Raw genomic sequence first — 10776 nt, 5'->3', positions numbered from 1 at the left:
TTTGCTTCTTATTGATATTTCTTTCAAGATTGTGTTATCCCTTGTCGCTAGCTTTCCAACAAACTTGGTTTCATCGAATTCAGAGTCCTTTTGCAAAAGTTGTGGCAGTTTTGGTGTTCTGAAAAGGCTGCAGCGGTACTACCGCGAATTGGAGTGGATGTAATTTTTACTACCGCTCTAAAGCGGTACTACCGCGGATCCTACATCAGTAGTACCACTCCGGACCAAATACTCGTCCCAAGTCCTGCGGTGGTAGGCCCGGATGTATTTTTTTAGTACCGCTCGCAAGCAGTAGTACCGCGATCCCTAGCGGTAGTACCGTGAGGACGAGCGGTAGTACCGCTCCGGCGGTTCTACTGGCCTTTTGCCTCCTCGCTGTTGTTTTTCAAAGGGGTACTACCGCCCTAGCGGTAGTACCGCTCCTTGGAGCGGTAGTACCGCTCTGTGCAGGCTGTGAGCACAACGGTTGGATTTTTTCCCACCTATAAAAGGGGGTCTTCTTCCCCATTGAACCTCATCCCTTGAGCTCGTGTTCTTCCCCCATTGTTGACCTTCTTCGAGCTTGCTAACTCTCAATCCCTCCATGGATTCTTTCTAGTTTTTGAGGGAAAAGAGAGAGGAGATCTAGATCCACATTTCCACCAATCACTTTCTCCTCTATGTGAGGGGAACCCATTGGATCTAGATCTTGGAGTTCTTGGTTTTCTCCTCTATGTGAGGGGAACCCATTGGATCTAGATCTTGGAGTTCTTGGTTTTCTCCTTCTTGTTCTTCCTCTCATCTTCCTCCCTAGCATTAGTTGCTTCGGTGGGATTTGAGAGAGAAAGATTTGGGCACTCCGTGTGCCCTTGCCATTGCATTTGGTCCATCGGTTTGAGTTCTCCACGTGCTACGTGGAAGTTACAAGTTGAGAAGCTTATTACTCTTGGGTGCTTGGTACCCTTGAGCTTGTTACTCTTGGGTGTTTGGACACCCTAGGGCTTGTTCCTCTTGGGTGCCTTGGCGCCCTAGATGGTTGGTGTTGTTTGGAGCTCAATCATTGTGGTGTAAAGCTCCGGGCAAGCGTCGGGGTCACCAATTAGGTTGTGGAGATCGCCCCGAGCAATTTAACGGGTACCGTTGACCGCCCCCAAGGGTTGCCAAAGTGTAAGGGTTCGGTGACCGCCCCCGAGGGACGCCATTTGTACGGGTTCGGTGATCGCCCTCAAGGGTCCCTTCGTGGAATCACGACATCTTGCATTGTGCGAGGGCGTGAGGAGATTACGGTGGCCCTAGTGGCTTCTTGGGGAGCATTGTGCCTCCACACCGCTCCAAACGGAGATTAGTATCCGCAAGGGTGTGAACTTCGGGATACATCATCGTCTCCGCGTGCCTCGGTTATATCTTACACGAGCCCTTTACTTATGCACTTTACTTTGTGATAGCCATATTGTTTCTTGTCGTATATCTTCCTATCACATAGTTACTTATCTTTCTTAGCATAAGTTGTTGGTGCACATAGGTGAGCCTAGTTGTTTTAGGTTTTGTGCTTGACAAATTAACCGCTAGGTTTATTCCGCATTTGTTCAAGCCTAAACCGTAATTATTTTAAAGCGCCTATTCACCCCCCCTCTAGGCGACATCCTCGATCTTTCAACTGGTGACTACGTCACGGAGATGCCGGAACATGTCAACGAGAAAGAAGAACAAAACCGGCACGGGAGCAAGTTATAGTGAGCATGGTGATGACTCAGGAGGATACCGATGCACACCGGGTTTTGTAAAGTATCGCGAAGCAAAGGTAACATCACATGATAACCAAAGGTTCACCCGAATATTATTCGTGTAATCATAGGGACCGATTTGGATGTCCACGGTTCTGCTATCGGTCAATGAACAAAGGGGTTTCATTCATGTTTATAACATACCGAACCTACAGGGTCACAAGCTTACGGTAATTACGATCTGCTGAGTGTTAGTGGGATGGGAGCGATGAGAATATATTTATGGAATTGTTTCATTAATATCCGAAATATTTCCTAGAGGTTCTGGAAGCGTTTCGGGGTCACCGGAAGGGTTTCGGTGAATATCGGGTAATATCCAATACTGGGTATTATCAATTAATTTTATATAGGTGGAAAATATTTCTAGGATGTTAAATTATATATATATTGGTTTGAATTTTTTTAGAGCATTTTACATTTAATTAATATACCAATGGGCCTAAAAAGACCAAGAGGTGGAAGGCAACTTTGGCCACAAAGGCCCAAGTGGAGTTGGCGCCCCCACTTCCTTGTGGGGGGGGGCGAATTGGACTAGGGGGAGTGGGACTCCTACCCTAGGCTGGCGCACCAAGGGGGATCTTGCCCCCCTTGGTGGCTGCCCTCTCCCTCCCCTCTAACGTATATATACTAGAGGATTTCTACCCTAAGGAGACATAAGTTTTGGTGCCTCCTCTAGTTGATCAAGTGCACGTTCTAGTTGGTCCTAGTTGAATAATTAGAGAGAGCCCTAGACACTTCTAATTCTCATAATTAGAAGCCCCGAGTGGTTCTAAAATTCTCCCTCTAACTCTCCGACAATGATTAGCTCTGGACCATGAAGCACTGCTGGATCATGAAGACCATACGCTTGCAAGCAAGTAGAGAGGTCATGCTTTCGAACTTCTGTTCGAGGGATCGTTCAAGGGCAGGTCGCATGATCATCATCAACATTCGAGGGGCTCCAAGTACGATCTACACTGACTTGTCTACTTCCCCTACACTCTCGGAGTCGGTAATGATCGTTGATCACAACCCGTTATGCATCTTCATATTGTACCTCACTACAAAAAATATACACTTCTGTGATGATACGTGTTTGTCACAGTAGGTCGCGTTTTTTGTCATGCATGTACATCCATGACGATTTTATGACAGAATCAAGATAGTCATACCTGTGCTGTCGTACAAGTGTTCCATGACATTACCAAAATTATCATCACTGAAGTGTCCACTTCCATGACGATAAATCAAGCGTCACAGAAGTGCTTTCGTCAAGGGTGACCGACACATGGCATCCACCATAATGGAACACTGTTAAGCTATCGGGTCGGGTTTTGGATCCGATAACCCTTTAACAGCCCTGACCAATGGGGATTTTCCATGTGTAAAATCATCATTGGCTGGAGGAGACACGTGTCAGGTCCGTGTTGGCACAGATGTCACTCATCCAATGGGCGAGACGCGCCTGTGATATGTTGACACATGGACCGGCCCATCAAGTTTAAATGGGCCGGCCCAACTAAAGGCCCACATGATTTTGCGGACCATAATGGGCCGGCCTAGCTAAAGGCCCATTAGATTTTGCGGACCATAATGGGCTGGCCCAGCTAAAGGCCCACAAGATTTTGCGGGCCATAATGGGCCGGCCCAGGTAAAGGCCCATAAGATTTTTGTGTGCCATAATGGGCCGGCCCAGGTAAAGGCCCACAAGATTCTTGTGGATCATAATGGGCCGGCCCTGCTAAAGGCCCACGAGATTTCGCCGACATTAATGGGCCGGCCTAGCTGTAGGCCCACAAGATTTTGAGGACCCTTGTAGGCCGGCTCGTTAACTGGCTACCATGTTTTGTGCCAAATGTCGGCCCATATTTGATCCGGTCCATTAATGGCCTGCCACGTTCCGGGCCTAATAATGGCCCATATGAGATCCGGCCCGTTAAAAGCCTACCACGTTCTGGGCCAAATTACGGCCCAGATCAGGTCCGTCCCGTTAAGAGGCTTTGGGCTAAATTATGGCCTATATCAGATTCGGCCCGTCAACTAGACGCTGTGATTTTGGGCCCACTTACTAAATGCCCATTTAGTAATTCGGCCTGATATTAGTTTCCGCCTGTTAACGGCCCGTTTAACATTTCGTCCCTATATTAATTTCGGCATGTTAAAAGCCCGTCATATAGTTGGGCCTAACTACGGCCCGATTCGCATCCGGCCTGTTCGCAGCCGATATCTGATTGGGCCAAACGAGGACCAAGTCAATTTTGGCCTGTTAAAAGCCCGTGATTTGATTCGCACAATCATGGGCCAGGGTCCATTTTGGTCTGTTGCCGGCCCGTGAGCTGTTCGGCCCATTTCAGGACCAACCTACTTCTCAGCCTCCTAAAAGCCCATTGAGTTTTCTTGCGAAAAGAGGGCCGGGGGTTACTCGGCCTATTAAAGGCCTGAATCTACTAGTGGGCCAGTTTACTTTTGGCCTTTTAACGGACCAAGATGACGGGGCCCATGATGCGGATCATACATCGTGATTGCATGACGGCCTGATTATGTACCGTAATTTTACGATTTGGCCGGTTTAGTGCGAAGACAGGATATATATATATATATATAGTAAAATAACTGCAGTATTGTGAATAAAAAAACCTAGACTATACAATAAAGAAATTACGGCATATTACATCCACTGGGCTTCAAAGTTCACCACTATGATAATAAAGCACAAGCAGACAGCAGATTACATACACTGGGCATCAAAGATCGCCACCAGTGCAAATAAACACGCCGAAAAAATAATATACAAAACCGACAGCACTTCAATAGTGTTCAAGAAAGGTTAGCCCTGTTGGGGGGCTGCAGCGCAAGCACCTGAGCAAGATAATGAGACTGCACTTGTTCAACACTTATATCTTCCTCACTCTAAAAGATAAACAAGCAGACAGATGACATGTTTTGCACATAAAAGTATCAAAGCTGACAATTCATCACATTTCTTACTGACGAATAAAGTGACACAGTTTAAAGTTGCATTAACACAATATGGTATTGTTCAGGTCAAGACATGGCAGGAAATGACATTGCGAAGGAGTTGGCAGCTTCACGACACTACTGGATTACAGATCAAGAACTCATAAGTATCAATGGTTAGTGTGCTGTCAATTTATCCCATTTCAGATTGGCAAATAAAGAGATGGTTTAAATAATAGTAGAATGATATGACATTGTTCATAGTTAAGACATTGCAGAATATGACATAGTGCTGTAGCGGTAGGTTCACCACACCACTGGATTAGGATGAAGAACAGAAGCATACATGCAGTGCAAAAGAAGATCACTTGCTCTATATAGTTTAATTTACATGGTATGAAGAAGGAACTTGGTTGTACAACTGAAAACTTAAATTGAGAAGGACAAACTTTTGTTTATGAACTACATAATAAACTTTAAACATGCAATTTGATGCAAACACAAAAAATAAACAACTGTTGCAGTCATGCCTAACCAAATATATACAACAAAGTTTGAAGGCTTGAGAAGGACAAACTTACATTATTGGTGAAGACAGGCTCTATAAAGGCCTTGTCCATGCTGATGGGGGGGCAATTCAAGAAGTTTACCACAAAATCTTCTTCATAAGCATTGCCTTTATTCTACATTTTGTTAAGAGTAAATATAGATGTGATAATATACGAAAAAATGGAGAATATTTAAGATAAGATGAAGAGTGATGCTACATAACCAAATAGCTATAAATGTAAGTGCAGAGATACATGCCAAAGGTACAGCCAAGAGCAATGCACAGCTAAACTTCTTCAGTACCAACCTTATGGTAAGAGTAAATATAGATCTGATGTGTAGAAAATGGAGGGCAAAGGAAAATAAGTTGTAGAGTGATGGTACATGAACAACTACATGTCATTATAAGTACACTAATAAAGGATAGCATGTACTTACAAGAACAATGCAGAGCTAAAAAAATCATTGGCATTGGATATATTCTACACTAATGTAACCATTCATACAGATCAGATAATTTGGAGCAAACAATTGATAAGCAAGCTATCATGCATACTGCTGTCACATAATGAACCAGGTACTAACAAGAGCAAAGCAGCGGGCAGCATATTTGCGATATCATGTCGTTCTTTTCAAACCGAAATTCTTCTTCGAGCAGATTTCCTGCAAAAAAGATCCGTAAGGCACATGCGGAAAAGTAGAAGTTCAAATTGTCATGTGATTTCATAGACAGTACCTCATCCTGGGAACAAGACCAGTGCATAACAAGGTTTTTCCATTCAATGTCTTCTAAATTTAGCACAGGAGACTTCACCGAAAATTCATTTATAGACTTGCCATCAAAGTGTGATTTCCTTAGGTAACACCGATACTGTTGCAATGCTACCTTGAAAAGCACAAGCAAGCTTTGCTCGTCATGACTATCCAGATTGACCCTTGCCTAGTTACAACAATGTAATGTAAATCATTGATGTGTTCAATCAGCAGAAAATAGGAAAATAATAACCATGAATAATAGCACTTACACGTAAGTTGGACAGGAAAATGTGCAAATGGTGTTTGTCTTCACTATAATCTTCCCATGATGGGAATATATGCACATAGTCCCTAACAACATTGAAAGCATTGTCTTTAAAACTGGGAATAAATGCAATGGGGTTCCAATCTGCAGGAATTGGCCGTCTCTGCAGTTGGGATAGGTCTTTGGCCGGTGGACTTGTTGTACTTTTTGCTGGAGTGGGATTTCTCTGTGGTATGGCTGGTGCTATGGAAAATGAAATCGGTATACCTTTTGCTGGAGTGCAGGTCCTGTGTGGTGGGGCTAGTGGTGTGGCCAGTGAAGTATGGGTACAGTCTGCTGGAGTCGGTCCTATGTTTTGTGTCACTGGTTGTACAACCAATATAAGTGGGGCGCTGTCTGATTTCTCCGGCACCACCACGTTTTTCAAGGACTTTGCTGGTGCTCCTTCAGGTTCGGCAATCACCCTCTTCCTTTTTGATGTCTGATGCACAAGAACAACATTTGAGTGGAAAAACATGGTATGATGATAGATGGAATATGTATTGATAATGGATGGGCATGACATCTCGAGTTATATGATGAGTAAACTAAGCAGATGGCGGTGCAACAAAGTAGAATAAATGCAAGACAACATATGCAAGATATGCGCAATCAATAAAACCTTGCCAAATTAGAACAGGCACCTTGATGGGTGAACAGGACAGGCCATCTGCCTTTGACTCCTCGAGGTTAGAATAGTCATTAGGATGATATTCTGAACAAGAATCAACAGGTGGGGAGTGTATGAGTTTCATTACATCCAGAGTGGCACTCAATGCCTTGGTGCCAATTTTGTAAGTCATTGCAGTGTTCCACAATATTCTTCTGATGCGCGGATTCTGATATTCACTGTAATTGCGTATAATATCTGAGAACCATGAACACATAAACAGTTGTGAGATTATCTTTGTAATGCAGATGATATTCTAATATAGGGTTGCCCCTATAAACACTTGTGTGCTATCACTGGATTCTGATGAGAGAGCTCATGTGTGCTGTAATATGGTGCGTGCATTTATATAATTTGGCACAAGTACACAAAAAAATAGGCTCCAGAAGTAAGGATAGTTGGCAGATGATAGGTTCATAATATACTATATAGAGAGTTTATTGCCAAACCATGATAACAAGAGCACACAACAACTAGGCAGATCATAGTGTACATAACAGGGGTACACCATAACCATGATATATAAATCGGGAAAGTGGAACTGGCTTGAAAATACGGTGTTGTATTGCCACTAGTAATTGAAAGCCTATCGATCACATACAGGCCAGCTCTATCAGCTGCTGACTACAGATGTCCCTGCGCCCCTTCCTGACAAGGAACATACTGTACGTACTAAATACAGAATAAACAAAGAGGAACATGTTAAAGAACAGAAGAGGAAGCATATTCTTGAGGTTCCGCTTCATTGCATACAATGTTGGTTGCCCACTCATGATGAATCACAGCGCCCAAAGAAATGCAATTCCATGCTGTCTCTCTATATGTGGCAATTCTGAACAAGAGTCATTAGGATCATATTCTGAACAAGAGTCAACAGGTGGGGAGCGTATGAGTTTCATTGCATCCAGAATGGCACTCAATGCCTTGGTGCCAATTTTGTAAGTCATTGCAGAGTTTAGCTTCAAGAGTGGACTGCTGCTAGTGCGACACAAAGCAGCTACACAGATCATAGTGTACATATAACGGGAAAACCTAAAGCATCAGAGTAAAATCAGCAAAGTGGAACTTGCTGGAATATATGTGCTAGTATTGCCGGTACGGCTAGAAAGGCTTCGGATACCATCTATCTTCAAGTGAAGGTGCGGTACTATTAATATCAGTGTAACACTCAAAGGCGACACAGCTCGCCGCATTTCCTTGCTATTCTTATAGGATTCATTGTGGGCAGGTCACTACAAATCCTATTCCTATGTTTACAAGATCCTACGAATCAAAGAGGCTCAAAGTGTCCATCACAACTGACCGTATAGACCTTTACACTGCAAATGTCCCTGCTCATCTTCAGTACAAGGAACATATTGTACTACTATCATACTCCCTCCGTTCCAAAATATAAGTCTTGGTAGAGATTTCCACTATGGATCACATACAGATGTATCCAGATACATTCTAGAGTGTAGATTCACTAATTTCGCTCCATATGTAGTCCATGGTGGAATCTATACAAAGACTTGTATTTAGGAATGGAGATAGTACATATTAAAGAAGAACGGAAGAGGAACATGGTAAAGAAGAGCAAGGAGATTTTGCATAATAAAATGTTGGTTGCTGTCGGTGTCAAAACCTGCCGATCTCGGGTAGGGGGTCCCGAACTGTGCATCTAGGCGGATGGTAACAGGAGACAAGGGACACGATATTTTTACCCAGGTTCGGGCCCTCTCGATGGAGGTAAAACCCTACTCCTGCTTGATTGATATTGATGATATGGGTAGTACAAGAGTGGATCTACCACGAGATCAAGGAGGCTAAACCCTAGAAGCTAGCCTATGGTATGATTGTTGTTCTGTCCTATGGACTAAAAACCTCCAGTTTATATAGAGATGGAGAGGGCTAGGGTTACACAGAGTCGTTTACAATGGTAGGAGATCTACATATCCGTATCGCCAAGCTTGCCTTCCACGCCAAGGAAAGTCCCATCCGGACACGGGACGAAGTCTTCAATCCTGTATCTTCATAGTCTTGGAGTCTGGCCGATGATGATAGTTCGGCTATCCGGACACCCCCTAGTCCAGGACTCCCTCAGTAGCCCCCGAACCAGGCTTCAATGACGATTAGTCCAGCGCGCATATTGTCTTCAGCGTTGCAAGGCGGGTTCTCCTCCAAATTCCATGTGCTTGCCGAATAGTGTCCGGCTTCCTTATAAATGTTGCGCTCCTTGGCTTCCACGTCCAATAATGGCCCTCCTCCACGTGTCGCATGAATGCGAAAAGCCAGGGTATTTTTACGTTTTACCCCCAAGCTGCACGAGTAAGCTGCCTATAAGAGAGGCAAGGATCTAGATCCAAATCGCACCATCCTCCTTCGGCGAGTACTCATCGGAGCACCTCTGACAAAAATCCACTCCATCATGGACAGTCGACGCGGCTCCTCCTCTCGCGCTCCCAGCCGTCAGCCGGGAGATTGGAGGAGATGTTCAGTTCCGCACAGCGAGCTGGTGACGCTCCAAGCGGAGGGATACCTTCCTCCGGCCTTCATGGTCCCGGTTCGAGCTGGACTGGCCACCTACAAAGGTGGAAAGCAGGCGGAGAACAACCCCAATCCCTCCAAAGGAGAGCGGGTGTGTTTCGTCCCTTATCTAATAAGGGGGCTCGAATTTCCCATACATCCGTTTCTCCGGGGGCTCCTGGAGTTCTACGGACTCCAGCTTCATCACCTTACACCCGCCTCCATTTTGCACATTGCGGGTTTCATAGCTCTTTGCGAGCTGTTCTTGGGCATCGAGCCCCATTTTGCACTATGGAAGAGATTGTTTTGCCTCGTACCCCGTTCTCACGAGGGGTCGATATATCAAGTGGGCGGAGCCGAAATATGGCACATCGCCGGGACCGGATATCTATCCGGAACCCCGAAGAAGGCGTCCAAAGACTGGCCTTCGAAATGGTCTTATATGGAAGATGCCCCACTACCGGACCCAGTTCGGATCGGCCTCCCAGAGTTCAGCAACGCTCCTCTGAAGAAACGCCTGAATTGGCGCCCGCGGAGCCCTCAACGGGAAGATGATAGGAGCGTCCAATATCTGATGGGCCGGATAAGGTTACTGGCCCATTCCGGATTGACCATGATTGGAGTCATGGCCACGTGCATTATGCGAGGGGTGCAGCCGCTCCAATATAGGGGCCACCCCATGTGGGATTTCAACGGGGAGAATGACGCCACCCGTCATGGCCGCAAGGGGCCGAGATCGGCTGCCGATCTGGTGAAGATCCTGTCTGGCTTGTACAAGGGGGAGAAGGAGGACTTCCTCCGCACGAGTCCATTGAATAGATTCTCCATGAATAACCCTCGGAGCTGGGTAAGCGGATGTTTATCTATCTGATCCGTGCTTTCAAAGTTAAGTGTCTTACTTTATGATTTCAAAGCAGGAACTGCGCCGGGATGTGGAGGGCATACACAGCCCGACTCCACAACCCGAGGATCCGGGACGATCCCTTGATCCGGCCTCCGAGGAGGATCCGGTCATAGAGGTGGAGCTGATCGATGGGGTGTTCCACCAACTTAGCATGGACAATGCTTTAGTCGCCATCACGGCCGACTACCCCGGTTTGACTTCGGCTTCCCAGGTAACTGCGACCGAGGTCTTGTCATTATTACTCATCCATGCTTATTTTTGAACACTGTATACCAACGGTGTCCCGTAGGAGGTACCTTTAGGGCGGGAAGCCGGATCCGCGGCGGCTGACCAACAAGGGTCTGTCCGGCCCAGCAGGCGGAAGAGGAGTGTGGTGCGAATCAAAACG

Source organism: Triticum dicoccoides, chromosome 7B, assembly GCF_002162155.2.
Source record: "Triticum dicoccoides isolate Atlit2015 ecotype Zavitan chromosome 7B, WEW_v2.0, whole genome shotgun sequence".
NCBI lineage: Eukaryota > Viridiplantae > Streptophyta > Magnoliopsida > Poales > Poaceae > Triticum > Triticum dicoccoides.
Note: the sequence above shows the minus strand (reverse complement) of the source record.